Genomic DNA, 16518 nt, shown 5'->3' on the forward strand with positions numbered 1-16518 from the left:
GTTGTTTTGGGAAGACAGAAAAAGTTGACTGAATCAAACAATAATGTGACTGCTGTTGCTTTGCTGATCATACTTCATCACATCTTGAATGTGGATTTGGGGTGGGTGGGGAGCAAGGGATGTTTTAAAAATGTCAATGAAAGACAACTTACTCAGCATGCTGTCTTAAGACTGTATACACTGTTACTGATACTATGGCAAGGTATTAGGATTGATTTATAGTATTGGTGTTATACAAGTGCTACAAGAGTATCTTCACTTTAGGCAAAATATGGCAAGGCAGTGGCATAGCGTGGGTTGCCAGTGTCCAGGGCCGCATGGAGGGGTTGATGGGAGAGAAGAAAATGGATGGAGTTCGCATGCACATTCAACTGCCTAATAGCATCTACACCACTCTGGAGACTGCAGCCACAGAGAATGGAAAAGAAGAGCCATTCTGTTGTCTGGAGGGGTCACTTCCTGATTTGTATGGAAAAACTGTTTTCAATGGAGCCCAGTGACGGAAGCGTGTAGCTGTATTCAGGCACCACCCAGTGTTGAAATTTGGTGCCCCCTAACAATTTTGTGCCTGGGGCAACCACACCCCTGCCCCCTCCCACACATTATGCCACTGCAGCAAGGCACTTTTGCTCCAGACAGTTTCAATTCTAATTGTACAAAGCAAAGTAAGAAGGGAAGATGAATAATATGTTATCAATATGACCAATTTAAGGGTGCAATCCTTTGGTTCCTTTGAAGGCATCCCAGGGACCCAAGGATAGATTAGATCAACCCCAGGAATGTTGTAGAAGGAGACTGGAGGTCTGAGGTTGATGTGACATTTGGTAATATGAAAATGTTCTGTCATTGCTTATTTGCACATAAAAAACATCATTCTTGCTGACCAGAGCATATCCCATAGCAGCATAAGAAGATATAATGAAAATGTAGCAATCTTTACCAGTTGGACAGTTGCATATGAAGCCACTCATAGCATCTTCACAAGTTCCTCCATTTCTGCAGGGCTTGTCTGTACATCTTTCCACAGCCATGGAGCATGTTTCTCCTGAATATATAGGTACAGAAAGGAATATTCATCATATTGAATGGTGGTGTGTTTTTTTTAAGTTAAAGAACAATGTTTGCATTACAAAACCACTACTTGGGTGGTTAAAAAAGCTAGCCTTGAGGCATCACACTGAAATTATGAACAATATGAAGAAAATAATATTGGTTATTTTGAAGGAATCAATATGTTGTTTACACAGTGCATTAAAAACCTCCGATTCTTTTTCAAAATTGCTATGTGGCTTTGCATTCTTGCTCATAAGAACGTAAGAAGAGCCTGCTGGATCAGGCCATTGACCCATCTAGTTCAGCATCCTGTTCTTACAGTGGCCAACCAGTGGCCTGTGGGAAACCTGCAAGTAAGATTCAAGTACTGTTGGGTTGAAATAAACGACAGACGAATGACAAGTGTCATATGGGAGGCATCTCCCGAGCATGTCTCGGGGAGTACCTTTTATTGAATATTACAGCATTGCCACATATGTGCTTGTTGCTGATTGGTTAACACAAATACAATGCAAGGGTTGCATATAGGCATTAATCATCAATAGATTAAAGGTTGGGAAAGGGAACACAGAATTGGACAGGTATGAAAACCTCCTTATTAAACTATTACTAGTGATTGATATAGCATGACTTAAAAGAACACAACTATCGCATTCCGTAGATGTGGTTAACCATGCATTGAGAACAGGTCAGGGTACGATGTTTCATGAACTCAATGTGAACTAAACATTCTAGGGTGGGTGAGGAAGGAACGCTTCAGCTTAGAGCGGTTTGCCAGAGTCATGTGCAGAAGCAAAACTTCCCATCAAAGTACAAGGGCACACTCCCCTCCTGTGGTTCCAGCAAATTATATTCAGAAGCTTTTCTGCTTCCAGTTGTGGTTTAGCTCCACGTACCACTCAGGGCAGAGTAAAGAAGAAAGCAATTCTATTTTTTAAAAAAACACTGACATTGCAAACTGATGCACACTTCCTTGCAAGTCCCGTTGAACACGGTGGTGCTTAATTTCAAGGAAACACACATAGGAGTGCAATGTTGAGTTGTGTAAGTACATGGATTTCCACATAGCAGCCAGTGTAATGTATGAGCCAAAACTAGATAAACGACCCAATCTACCATCTCTAGTAAGTGGTGGAATCATCAACTTAAACATGAGGCTCCATGCAGTGAGGACCTGGCCAATTCTTTTGAATGAGTCAAGGGAAGCTAGGTGAGGTTTCATCTTTGGTATTCATAATCTATTTAGATGCATCAGATATGCAACTCCCAAAGCTAGTAATAAAAGCAGCTAATGTTTGACAAATAAGGAGCCCTTTCATAATTTTAAACTGCATTCATATTCACTTTTGACTGTTGTTCTGCCTGTATGTTAGTAGAGTTAGTAAATAATAGCAACTACAGGCTGTTCTTTTCCACTGAAAAGTAGCAAAAATGACTGAAACCACTGTTTTAAAAAGCATTCGATTATTCATGAGAGCAACTGGCAAAAAGTAATGAAGTTTCAAAATAAAAACATCAGCCAGAGAACAAGTAGATTTCAACTTTTCCAGTAAAACTCTGGATGCAGCACTTCTATGTTTGGAACCAAGCAGTGTGTTTTTTATTTTACTTTATAAAGGGATGCACATAATTTCCTTCTTACAAGAGAAAAAGTAACTTGGAAAATTACATCCTACTCATGCTTGGCATTATCACATAATCACAACATTAGGGCAAGCAGGTAGCAGATAGCAAAAAATTTAAATTCAATCTAAAGCGTAGCTGTCCACATGCATAGCTCAGAATAGATTTTCCTTTGACTTCAGCCAAGATTGCATCAAGAGCTACATTCTATTTATATTTATAACATGTGCCAAGTTCCAGTCCTGTCCATTTTTCCTTTTTAAATGACTTTTCACATTATATCTGCACATTATCTGCTGATACTAAGTTGGATCCCAGCTTTCCTTCTGTGAACTGAAAAGACCAAAGAATAAGTTCATGAAACTTATGCCTCCCCTTACCCAATGCATCAGTGAAATCTGAGAACCAGGTCTGGGAAATCTTTGAAGTGGTGTAGAATATGTTTCTAAGTGGGCTTCAAATGAAGTCTGGAGTTGGCAGAAAACACTCTCCTGTATGTGGTCAGAGGAGCAATTTAGCATTCTAGCCATTTTCTTTAGTTGCATATGTGCAGGGAATGTTTTCCTTCAGGGTAACTGAAATCCACCAACAATTCTAGTTTGGGAAAAGAGAATCACACTGGTCTGGACTAGAGTCAAAGAACCCACTTGATTTCTTAATGACCAGTTAGGTTCTATAATTTGAAGACGGCAATGTAAGTTCAATCTAGCATGTCCGCCCAAAAGAAAGAAAAGAAGACAAATGTAGGTTATAATCCTCAAGTACAGGGGAGCAAGGTCTTAACTAAGGTCAAATTTAGCTTAAGAGCACTCACTACTTTATTACCATTGGAATGAAGAAGTTGTATCTGGGTCACACTAAAGATCCAGCCCGCTGCATTTCCCTACCCCCACCATAAAACAACAACAGCAAACCCTCCAGTGTCCCTATGTTCCAGGGACAGTCCCAGATTTACAGAAGCCGTCCCAGTTTCTGATTTGATCCCGGAATGTCCCACTTTTCCTCAGAACATCCCTGTTTTCATTGGAGAAATGTTGGAGGGTATGGAGTGATGCAACCCCCAAGCCAAGGAGATAAGTAAATACACAATTTTTAGTAAACATTTGTATAGGAAATCTGTTTAATGTTTATTTTTATTATGTTTTTATATATGTTGGAAACCCAGTCATGTTGAACTAAGAAAAGGGGTGGGGGGAGAGAGAGAAAAATTCTATCATTTGATTCAAGGTATTTTGGGGTTGGTTTTTTTCCTCCTGTGGTCATAAAAAGACAGATATAATTGAACTTCAGAAGCCTAGTCATTGGAAAATATCCCAGAATCACAAGCCACACAGGGGGCTGTACCAAAACCAAATTACTTTTGCCACCGAGGCACTAATTAAAATCTTTCAATAAGAATGTTACTCCTCTGAAACACAATATTTTGTACATTATCTGACATTATAATAACAAAAGCAGCACTGGTAACTCAATGCAATTTATTTGTATCTTTCAATTTGTTTCATGGGAACTTTGTGCTTCAATGCAGTGCTTGCTGGGTAGTAAAGATACCCCCACAACACACACATGCACTTATATAGCATCTCTATAAAATCCCATCACATTGCAGCCAAGTGTATCAAATCATGTATTGTTTTAAGTTCCAACTGTGTAATGAAAATGTATTATGTTGGTACTGTTTGTTTGCCATATATCTGAGGTATTATTTTCCCTCTTTGGTTTTGCTCAGCCACTTAACAGCTACTTCTAAATTTTAGGCGAAATTGGCTAAGCTCTGCGAGTTGTGAAACATGACATTTTGCTTAAGCCCTGTGGATTAATGTTGGGTTGTTGTTTTTCTCCTTTACTGGACAAGCTCTGCTAAGTCTTCAGTCCAGGTGAGATCCTGTACTCAGGTTGATAACTGCTATTCAGGAACTACGTACTTTGCATCAGAGACAACCACACAGTGGAAAATTAGTTAAAATCTGCATATTTTGCTCACCTAAGAAAACAATTTCTAGAACTACTGTTTTTAAGCAGTATGAATCAATACCAAAAGGATGGCCGTCTTCCTCACTTGCAACAAAAAATGATGAAGAATCTTGTGAGGCCCTGAATTTCAGAGGAAGTTAAACACTCATAAATTCCATTTATTTCATGAGGATAGAATGAAGCAGATATACTTAAATGTGCTTCACTTAAGGTGGGTATGTCCTAACACAAGTTCGGATAGGCATGAATTCACCTCATAAAATGGAATGCAGCTAGACTCTATGATATTCATTCCCTGAAGAAAACAAAGCAAAACCATGTTCACAGTGGCAGAAATGTGTTCTCTGGTAATAGGTTTTAGGATATTTATTTTGGATAATGGAAAGAAAGGAGGGAATGGTAACTTGTCTGAGATATTATACCAATTTATTAGCCTGATTCACCTCTTCCTATGCTGGCATTTAAAACAGTGTCTGCAGGTTCACCTCTGTTGTTATTGCACATATTTCCCAGTACCTGAAAATCCAGTCCTCATCTTACTTCTTAAAGTAGACCCAAAATAAAAAATTGTGGTGGTAGGAAAAAATATACAAGACATTAGAGTGAACATTACATTTTCATAGGTATTGAAAAGCTCACACGGAGGCAAATTAAGAAAAATGCCTAATTAAAAATAATGACAATCTGAGCTTAAGTGAAGAAGAAATGGACTATGAAATGTGCCAAATAAAAGGTGAACATTGAAACTTGCCTTTGAAGCCTGCGGCACACTGACATGAGAAGTGGCCAATTAAATCTAAACAGGTGGCCCCATTTTTGCAGGGTGAACTTGAGCATTCATTAGCCTTCACTTCACAGAATGGTCCTTCATAGCCAAGCATGCAGTGGCAGGTGTAATTATTCAAATTGGCCAGACAAAAGCCATAGTCTGAGCAGCGGTTCTGAATGCAGGGGTCTAAGCCGAGTTCACAAAATGTCCCAGAATAACCTGGAGGACACACACATCTGAAAAGACACAAAAAGAGAAAAAGAGTCATCAATCCACCTAATTCTACATAGGAACCATAAATGTTTGATCCAGACTGTTCCCCAAAGCAATGCTACCAGTCACAACTTTCTGCCAGAATGGAATCGAGAAAGTAGAGCATGTCTGCTCAGACGTGTGCCGAGTGTATCTTCCAGGTCTATGCAACATAGAGGCTAACTTTTCAGATCCATCTCTAATAAGCATCTGCTCTCCAGCTAAAGGTAAAGGTAAAGGGACCCCTGACCATTAGGTCCAGTCGTGACCAACTCTGGGGTTGCGGCGCTCATCTTGCTTTAGTGGCCAAGGGAGCCGGCGTACAGCTTCCGGGTCATGTGGCCAGCATGACTAAACCGCTTCTGGTGAACCAGAGCAGCGCACGGAAATGCCGCTTACCTTCCCGCCGGAGCGGTACCTATTTATCTACTTGCACTTTGACGTGCTTTCAAACTGCTAGGTTGGCAGGAGCAGGGACTGAGCAACAGGAGCTCATCCCGTCGTGGGGATTCGAACCACTGATCTTCTGATTGGCAAGTCCTAGGCTCTGTGGTTTAACCCACAGCGGCACCCGCGTTAATTTAAAACACCCAGAGACAGTGAGAACATCGGACCAGCACCATCTAGAATTTATGAGGGGAAATGGCTTTGTATGGGGCTGACTTTCTATGTCAGCATCTTCCCTCTGTGGATTTGTCGGCTCTTACAGCTGCAAGCGCTTGACTTCTTTGTAGTGGTATTTCTGAATTACATAAACTTGCTTATCAATGGAGGAGGAGAATCCCTGGAGGAAACGTGACATAGAAAAGCAGGATTCTCAGGAGTCTGCTGTGTCTCTGGAGCTACAAAATTGGTTCCATGTGATCACCTCGGATACTGATTCTCAGCCAGAGGTTGCAGACCTCAGAACACACCAAAGTGGCAGTGGAAGGTACAACGTACAAAGCAATTCCTGCCACTCCCCAGAGAAGCAACTGCTGCCAAGTGGGCAGTTTACCTTTCACCAGAACAAAATATTGAAGAGAAGGCAATGTGTGTGTGGTGGGAAAAGATTAAATGTTCCCACCCCATCTCTGGATGCCACCGCCATAATAATTGGGGGAGGAGAGCCAAGGAACAAATACAAAGGCGATGCTATTTGAAAGTGGAAGGTTTGAAGTGAGAAAAAGACAAAATAGAAGAAAATGCCCAGAGTAGGAATAGAGAAATATGTTCAACGCAAGCACCACAAACCTATGAGCAACCTGAGATCCCCATTCCCTTCCAACCCAGTCTAGAGCTTAGAAAATGGCTAGAGCAATCTACTCAGCCACCACAGTGCATAGAGACAGTCAGTTAGGTTGTGTATCCATAGCAGTGACCAGAGGAGGAATGACTGCTGGGAGGAATGCAGAAAGAAGAAACACCATGGTGACCTAGCTGCAACAAAACATGTCTCTCCCGTATTGGTCTCCACACTCACAGCAAACCAATGGTTTGATTTCATGCCTGAAGGCACATTCTTCCATTGTCTCCCAAGACAGACGAATGGCCAACAGCTGTGCCACTGAATGTAGAAAAATCCAGTGTTTTCTAAGATGGGGGGGGGCAGGGATGGAGTCTGAAAAGGACTAACATGTTTTGTTTATAGCTTCATGCAGATAACCCATAAAAAGTGAGCAAACAAATGGTGGTTATGCTACAATACATGGCCCTTTTGAAAGTAGCCAAACAGCACGTTTTGGAGTTCTATTGAATCATGGACCTCTTCCAGCAAGAGGAGCAGACAAAGAATAGGCATTTGTTTTTCTTGTTAAAAATCCCACCCCTCAGTCCCTCCTCATGTCAAGCTCATTCCCGAAGGAGAGCACAGACAAACAAGTTTTTTTTCCTGATACCCTTAATGTATTCTACTGTTTTTGATTGCCTAAGTATTTGATTTTTTAAAATTAATTGCCAGCAGTTCTTAATTATGCCCTTATAATCCCTGGGAGAGTTTATTTAAAGACCACAATGTTTTTTGACATTTGGTTTGCACTCCCTGGTTGCAAAAGTAAAGAAAAAAACATCAATCCTGTTATAAGTATCATATTTCTAAATTCACAAGTGCTTGCAGAAATCTGGAGGAAAGTCAAGCTGCTATCAGAAATGGATGCCTTTGCTCTCCCCAGAGTTATCATAATAATTGGAAACCTTTCAGCTTACTACAGAAGGTCTACTGCCCTCCTTTCATTTAGCTCAGTTAGTCCCTCCATTTTACAATATTGGTTTGAAAGAAAGAGCCTTGTTCATCCCCCTTGATTGTTGAACATTTGCTTAGCCAATCTGTTAAATGTAGATGACTGCTTTGTCAAATATGCACTAGCTACTAATTATTTCCTGTATGTAAAACATGATTAGGGGAAAGCATTATAAACAGTAGGTTCTCTGTACCACATGTGACTGAAAATCGCTGATATATGTGTTCCCTCTTGTAATTAACATTTACTGTGTATAATCTGCAATCTAATAGTACTGAAACAGTCTTTGTTCAATGAGTACTTGATCCACACATACAGTAATGCAAACAGTGGAATTTTTAATCCCACTGATGGAAAAGGATGTTTATTTTCTTTTAAGTGACATGCATCTGCAGCTAATGAATTCATGCTACAATACTATCCTGATAATGAAATCTATTCTCTGTGTATTTCACCTGTCAACAACAGAGCAAAATTCTCCAGAGCCAAACCTACCTCAACTGAATATATTCTGTTTTATGGACTAATCAAATATTTATTTTTCTAACTATACGAAAGGCAATAGAGCATATCCTTGGTCTGTTATAGTTACATCAATCCTCAAAAAGCACCCAAAGCCATTTTTTGCTTCTTTGCACTTACAGCTTTCCCCATCCCACAGAATCAGCTTGCTCTTTCCCATAACAAGCCAACAAATCAGCAAAACAGAATACAATTTCATTTTGTACACTAACATTTACCAGCCATTTCCCCAGATGAGTCCTATGCATTTTGACTCTAATGTAAGGCCAATTTGGTTTAATGCGGCTTACTTCTAGGTAAGTGGGGAAAGGATTGCTGCCTTAATCTCATGTCTGAAAGGATAATATTTACTCAAATGTCTATAAGAGACATGTCATAATTTGGGAGCAGCCACTGAGGCTGCCTATCTTTGTCTACTTGATGACTGGATTCATGGATGGGATCTTTAAGAAGGCAAGCTGAGTGAGTACCAAGACCACCATCCAGCAAAAGGAAGGAGCAGATATAATCACCCAAACTCATTTAAAGCTTTATAGGAACACTAGTGGACGCGGGTGGCACTGTGGGTTAAACCACAGAGCCTAGGACTTGCTGATCAGATGGTCGGTGGTTCGAATCCCCGTGATGGGGTGAGCTCCCGTTGTTCGGTCCCTGCTCCTGCCAACCTAGCAGTTCGAAAGCATGCCAGTGCAAGTAGATAAATAGGTACCGCTCCGGCAGGAAGGTAAACGGTGTTTCCGTGCACTGCTCTGGTTCGCCAGAAGCTGCTTAGTCATGCTGGTCACATGACCTGGAAGCTGTACGCCATCTCCCTCAGCCAATAAAGCGAGATGAGCACCGCAACCCCAGAGTCGCCCATGACTGGACCTAATGGTCAGGGGTCCCTTTACCTTAGTGGACCTTGGGATCTCAAATTTCAGCAGAGTCCTGTGCTATGAAAAATTCAGTGTCCACTGCCTTTCACAATCATAGCTGCAGCACCCACAAGGCTTGGTGCCCTGTGTGACCAAACCTGTCATGCTCCCCCAAATCTGCCTCCGATAGGAAGATAGGAAACTGCTTCATCAGCAGTTAAATTCAAGGTTAAATTCTCCCACACCGTTCTGTTAATTCTTAAGCACATTCCTTATTGCCAGTTCAACTACTTAGTGCCGTTTTTTCTCTTTTTTTTCTTTAAAAATAACTTTGTATGTTGTAGTGGTGGTGAAGACCGAGACAGGTAGTAGGGAAAATAGAGGGGGTTGGAATAGTGCAAGATATTCCAGGTGTCCCTGAACTGAAGAAAAGGTTGAAAACCAATGTCCTAGAATACTGATTTGGATACGGCTGAGTGAGCCGCCTCAAAGCGAACTGGGTCATTCAAGTGTTCAATTCAAATGCAGAGATACAGAGAGAGATAGAAAAATGCAAGTGTTTGTGTGTTAAAAAATGCTTGAAGGGCCCAGTTCCCTCGACTGCTTGTTACCCTGTCCCTGTCACCAAGGGGGAAAACATCATCGAGGGAGGGGAGGTGGTCAGCATGAAGTAGCAGGGAATTGATGAAGTGGGTTTCTTGATTCTCCACAAGTTGAAACTTTCAGTTTTGAAGGATAGCCTTGAGTATAGCATTCAAGCCTCTGGTTCACGTAACCTGGGGCCAGCTTTCATGCAACATCTTTGCTGAATTTTCCAACCCATTCCCAAATGGCACTTCTCTTCGCCCAAGACCTGGAAAATGAGACATGACGTGGAGGAGTGACCACCCATGTTTGAAAGCCTAAGCTGCCTGCTCCAAAACCTCTTCCCCCCCTCAAAGTAGACCCTCAAGCAAGTCTTTCCTACGTTCAGCTAAAACTTTTGGGATAAACAAGATCCTTACTCAAAGTGCCCTGGGCTCATCTCCCTTCACAACAGGACCATAATGCTCATCTTCTAAGTCTTCAACTCACTCTCATCTTAACCAAGGTTTAGTTTGTATCTGTTGGGACTATATACGATTTTCAAAAATTGTTCTACGTTCAACATTTTCAAAGTTCTTTTTGTTATTATCTATAGTTCTATCCAGGTAACTGAGGCATCTAACTGTGACTTATCTTCAGTGTTATGTTCCCTTTCTAGCTAGCTAGCCTCTTTGTCTTTACTGTTGTGATACAGAATGCATTTATAATAAAGATAAATATGCAATAATAAGTAACACAATATTGCTTGCAATCTGACTGTATTTGCCTAAGCAGTGTCCCATCTCCTGGAATGGCCTCTCAAGTGTGTTGACCCACCTTATTTAGCTAGCTACACGTATGTAACCACCATTGGAGGCAGGGGCGCCGACTTATAAAAAATATTGGGGGGGCGGGGGCCCATACCGACTTATAAAAAATATTGGGGGGGGGGCCAAGACCTCCAAACCGCTGCTGCTGGGGGATCGAAAGGGGCGAGCCCCGGGCTGCCCCGACCTTAAGTGAACCTGTGAGGGCCCGCCCTTTGCGGCAGCCAATTGGCTGCCGCCGTGGGCGGTGAATATTAATGAGCTAGGGGGAATCCCCGCTTCTCGCGGGGCTGACGCCAGCCCCGCGAGATTGTTGATGGGTCGAGAGCCCGCAACCCCACCCCCTCTCTAGATCGGGAGTGGCTTTGTTTTAACTCATTACTGAATGTATTTTAAAAGGTAACTATCGTCAAACAAGGAAAATAAAAAATACCAACATAATTTTGTGATTTTACAAAGCATAATATAACTAATAATTTTCTTAAATTATTGGGGGGGCAGAGCCCCCCCCAAACAAATTTTTGAGGGGGCTCGGGCCCCCTCAGGCCCCATGGAGTCGGCGCCTATGATTGGAGGGGACCCTTGGGGAGGCAAACATATTAATCAGGCTCTTCTGAGCTGGGGCCTCATTTCCATTTAGTAAACTGGAATAGGGACCCCTGATAATAATCTTGGCTCTGACTGTGCTATTTCCTAAGTCCTGAATAGTATTCTTCTATTAAATACTGCTTTGAAGGATGCTGAGCAATTTTTAACTCTATATAAAAGATGTATATCTATCAAGTGATTAGACGCCTGCTCTTCTAGGGGAAATAATCATGTTGGTCTCTAATGAACATGACCTTGCATTAATGTCCTAAATCTTTCTAGCAGCAGTACACTAAATGCACTATTAAAAGCTTTGAGACACAGGTTAATTTGCTATTCAACTTTGCTGCAAGGTTAAACTAAAAACAGCTCTTCTCACAGATTTTAGAAACACCAGTAGGAGTTTAAAAATAAATAAATTGTGGCTTTTTTAAATAAAAAAAAAATAAAGCTTTCTCTAGAAGTGCTAGTTATAGGATAGCTGTGCTTTACCTAACAATAGCCAGAGAAGCAGTGTGCTTTAATGAACAGAGTTTGGTGCTTAGGCTGAAGAGACGTGGGCTTAAAGTCCCACTCAGGCAAATAATTAACCAGATGACTTTGGGCCAGCCATTATCTCTTAGAGGGATCTGCCTCAAAGGGTTCTTTAGAATAATATCTTCCTGGAGGAGGGGAGGGATTTATCATTTTGTTAAATAAATATCCCTGTACTATATCCAGAGAGACAGCATTCTGTTATCAGGTCTATGATTCTGGCATTCCACATAGTAATAAGCTTTTGGGGAAGATTTTATAGAGGAGATGAACTTGCCTTTTTCAAAAAGAATCTCCTTTGCAAATATTGATGATGAATATTCTCTGGATATGCTAATATTCTTGGAATACTCCATATTCAGCATTGGCATTTGACATCTGGAGACTTCGCAGAAGCAACCAATATCTGACAGTATCTGACAGCTGACACGTAGTAATAGCTATCATTAGCTGACACCTAGCCAGCAACATTTGACAGCTCACTTGCAGTAGTCATCATTATCCAACATGTACCTGTCAACATTTGATGGTACCATACAGCTGGCATTCAGCAGCTATCCATTTCTGACAGTATCAGGCGTACAGCAGTGAATATTTGACAATCATTGACAGCTGACAAGTGGCAGGTGTCCTCAGTTGACAGTATCAGATGTGCAGCAAACAGTATCTGACTATCTAACAGCTGACATGCAGTTGCATCTGGAATTTGGCAGCAGACTTGCAACAGTGTTTAGTAAATGTTATATTGATTTTGCTCACTCATTTAAGTAAATCATTATACTATTGTAGAATTTCTCAGCAAGAGTGATATAGTTCACCTGCCCTTTAGATGGATTTAGAGATTTTGGATGCGAGTTACCCAGTTTTGTTTCTCTACGTGGCAACTTTTTCAATGGACCTGTTGCAATTATCTTAACTAGGACTCCAGATTAACAAGTACTGTACACGCAGTCCCAATGACTTAGAACCAAAGTTCTGGTGTGTGGAAGCTTATTCATAGGCTGCTCCTGCAGATTGACATTTATGTGGGAGGGTAGTCTTTTATGATTTCTCCTTCTCCACCAGCCCCCTAGTCCATTAAAATTGGGGTCCAAGTGCTTGTACATTTGAAAGGCAAGACAGCTAATTCCGAACACAATTTATGGCATGTTAATTCGGCTGGCTTCTTCACCCAATCCTAGTCCTCCCCTCATTTTGAGAAAACAGCATGTTGTCCTCAATATACAACCATAAGAATCAAGCATCATCATATCGTTTAAAACCAGCTAAGCCATAAAACCAATTAAAACTACCATTTAGATACCCAGGGCATTAGTAAAAAATCAATAGGACCACAGCATTTATTTTGAAAATGGAACCTGAAATAAATACATCTTTAGTGCCCACCTCAAGGCCTGTAAAGAAATGAAAGGTGGGGCACTACAGAAACTGAGGGCACTTGAAACATATATAATGTTTTTCAATACCTTGGGTACATTCAGAGATGGAGATTATTGTGTTAGTTTTCCTGGTTACAATGCTAGTGCTTCTGTCCTGGTGTGGTGTGGTGAGACACAACAGTGGACATCACAGGCCATGTCAGGACCCTTTATGTATCCATTCCCTCTTGATTCACCCATGAAAACAGTGGTAAATAACCATATGCCAGAATATCACCCCAGATTTAATCATATGGGTCGCAGTGGCATCATCTTGTGGGAAAATTACAGCACAAACCTTCCATGATATTCTGGGTTAACAGGGTCACAAACAGGTGGGTTCCTCCCGCCCCCCCCCCCAAAAAAAATCAATTGACACATAAATGTGTGCTCCACTTCTAGTAGGTCCCACTGTATTTCCAGAAGTGGCCCTTACATTGGGTGCACATGAAACACAGAAATTATCAGGTAGGAAACATCATAAATGACATAAAGTACTATCTGAATGCAAGGGACACAGGTGGCGCTGTGGGTTAAACCACAGAGCCTAGGACTTGCCGATCAGAAGATCGGCAGTTTGAATACCCGCGATGGGGTGAACTCCCGTTGCTCGGTCCCTGCTCCTGCCAACCTAGCAGTTCGAAAGCACGTCAAAGTGCAAGTAGATATATAGGTATTGCTCCTGCGGGAAGGTAAATGGCATTTCCATGCGCTGCTCTGGTTTGCCAGAAGCAGCTTAGTCATGCTGGCCACATGACCCAGAAGCTGTACTCCAGCTCCCTCGGCCAATAAAGCGAGATGAGCGCCGCAACCTCAGTCGGTCACGACTGGACCTAATGGTCAGGGGTCCCTCTAACTTTACTTTTACTATCTGAATGCAGCTCCCTTTCCCCTCTTTCTTTTGAACAATGCCATATATCTAATATGGGGCAGGAACCCTGAATCAGCAGCAGAAGCAGGGGTGATATGGGGGAGAATCTGTGCATCGAAAGTGAAGCAAAGCTCCCACAAGGTGTGACAAGGTGGCTCAGGAACCATACAGAGTGCTACAAGGCACTTCATAACAACAGCAACAAAATATCTGCATGAAGTACATATGATATTGTGCCATACCAGAAAAAATAATAATTTCTCACTCCCTCATCACAGAGCAGTGTGAGAGAATGGTGGCACTTTTCAGAAATGAAATTTACGATATACAAGAGAAGCATGTGGAAAAAGGGAACAAGGGAGGTCCTTTGGGACTGGGCAGCTTGCTTTCATTTTGAGGGGAAGATTGCTGTATCAGTGGTTTGGAGGAGGGATTAATTCAAACAAATTAGCAAAATAATAGTTGGGGGAAAGCATTTTGCTTAATATTTTTTGGCAAAAATCCCTGAGCAGTTTATAGAAATTATAAAATCAAAATAAATGAAATACAAATGAGGATCAGAGTACAAATAAATGCAGTTAACATCCAGCATTTACATACGAGCCAACTCCTGCCCCCATAAAATATTTGAGGGGACTGTGCTCCCCCAAAATTTATGGACATTGCCATTCAAATAGTGTGTGTGTGCACCATGCCAGGTGATCAGCTATGTGGGGTGAGGCTTACCTGCCCTCACCCCCAATATTTTATTCAAGTTGGCACCGCTGATCATTTAAGTCAGCAACAGAATAGGATAACTCACTTCAAATTTAAAGGTGCATAGCGTGAAAGTCCTATTTGTCTGCATTTGGGAAGGTTCGTTACTCAGGGATACTGCTCTCAAGTCTGTAATTTTCAGACCAATTATCCACAAAATGCTATGGGAGATTCAGCAATTTCCCTCCCTCCACTTTTTTTTATACACTCCAAATTGTGATGACAACTCTTGCAAGAAAAATCACTTGGCAGGGTTCATGCCCTCAGAAGGGGTGGCCCCAGCTGCAAATGTTATTCACTTCTGTCAAAGGGGAAGTAACTGCCATTTTAAAAATATTTCACCGGTGAAGGTGAGATAACCAAGCAGATCTCAAAACTCCTTGCAGAAAAACTAGGGTGGCTATTGATACGAAATTCGTCAGGCCTTGTGCCCTCAGAGGATTCTATCCAATTTCCCCTCAAAATAGCAACAAAAGATTAGAGAAGTTATCTTTTTCTAAAACATTGAAGTGTCCAGCCCTCAACGCTCCCACAAGCCTCAAAGGAGAATCCTCCTGATCCAAATCCTAACACATATATAATAAATAAAAACCTAACCACTACACAAAGCCACCATGAATAATGTCACTTCTAGGGCAACCAGATACTTCCTAACACATTATGCTTGTCTATAGCCCTCATTTGGCATGAAGAATGGGACAGAAAATAAGAGAAAGAATAGAAAAAATACTTTACAGCCCTGAGATTTTTGTCATGCAAGGTGTTTTCAGTAGAGGAATATGTAAGTGGCAGAGAGAGGTGTGGGGGAGAATTACAACACATTCATTACTGCATTGCACCTTTCCTGGCATGCATCGGTAATTGGGTCAAAATCACAGCTTGGATTACATTGCTAACACATTTGGCAGTCGTTTGTGTGAACATTTGTGTTAGCTGATGTTTATGTGTCAGAAGGCAAGCTGCTTTATTTTAAATATGGATCACCAGAAGGATATATAAAACACACCTTATGGCTATGCCCACAGTCTGGTTTATGCACTGCCTGTGCAAGAATAGAAGCACATCAAATAGCTCATCCTAAAGTGTAGCCATTGTTCCTCGAATACACTAAAAATACGCCCTATTTTTCACACTTAATGGGATTCATAGATATTGTCTGATTTTCATCACTGATCTCTTTGCTGGGGGAAAAGAAAGCATGGCTTTACCTGGCAAACAAATCTGGGGGCGAGTCCAACTGGTGGCTCCTTGTGTTTGTATCTTATGCCAATCACCTCCTTCCATCTCTGCTTGGATAGCAGTTTGCATTCCTAAACCTGTCCTGGACTAGGTGGGCAGGAGGAATCTCTTGACATCTGTAGCATGGTCTTTATGTTTTCTTCCAACTGAACTTTATTTACTCATTTACTTATACATTATGAAAATGTCGCTTTTGAAAGTTGCATGCCAAACTCCCCCCCCCCTTCCAATTTCACATACTTGCATCCAGCGATGATAGATTGCATTTACCCAGCTGTTTTATAATGCTGTTTTCCCCAAGTCTTCTATCATGAAAGTAATACTGGGTTGTCACAGGCATTGATTTGAATATTCAAGATGGATAAATGCAACTCTTTTACTTCTATCTGTGACTTTTGCAAACTAATAAACAAACAGCACTCCAACCCAACTATATATTGTTTGCTTTTTTTATC

This window comes from Podarcis erhardii, assembly GCF_964252035.2.
Source record: "Podarcis erhardii genome assembly, chromosome: 3".
Classification (NCBI taxonomy): Eukaryota; Metazoa; Chordata; class Lepidosauria; order Squamata; family Lacertidae; genus Podarcis; species Podarcis erhardii.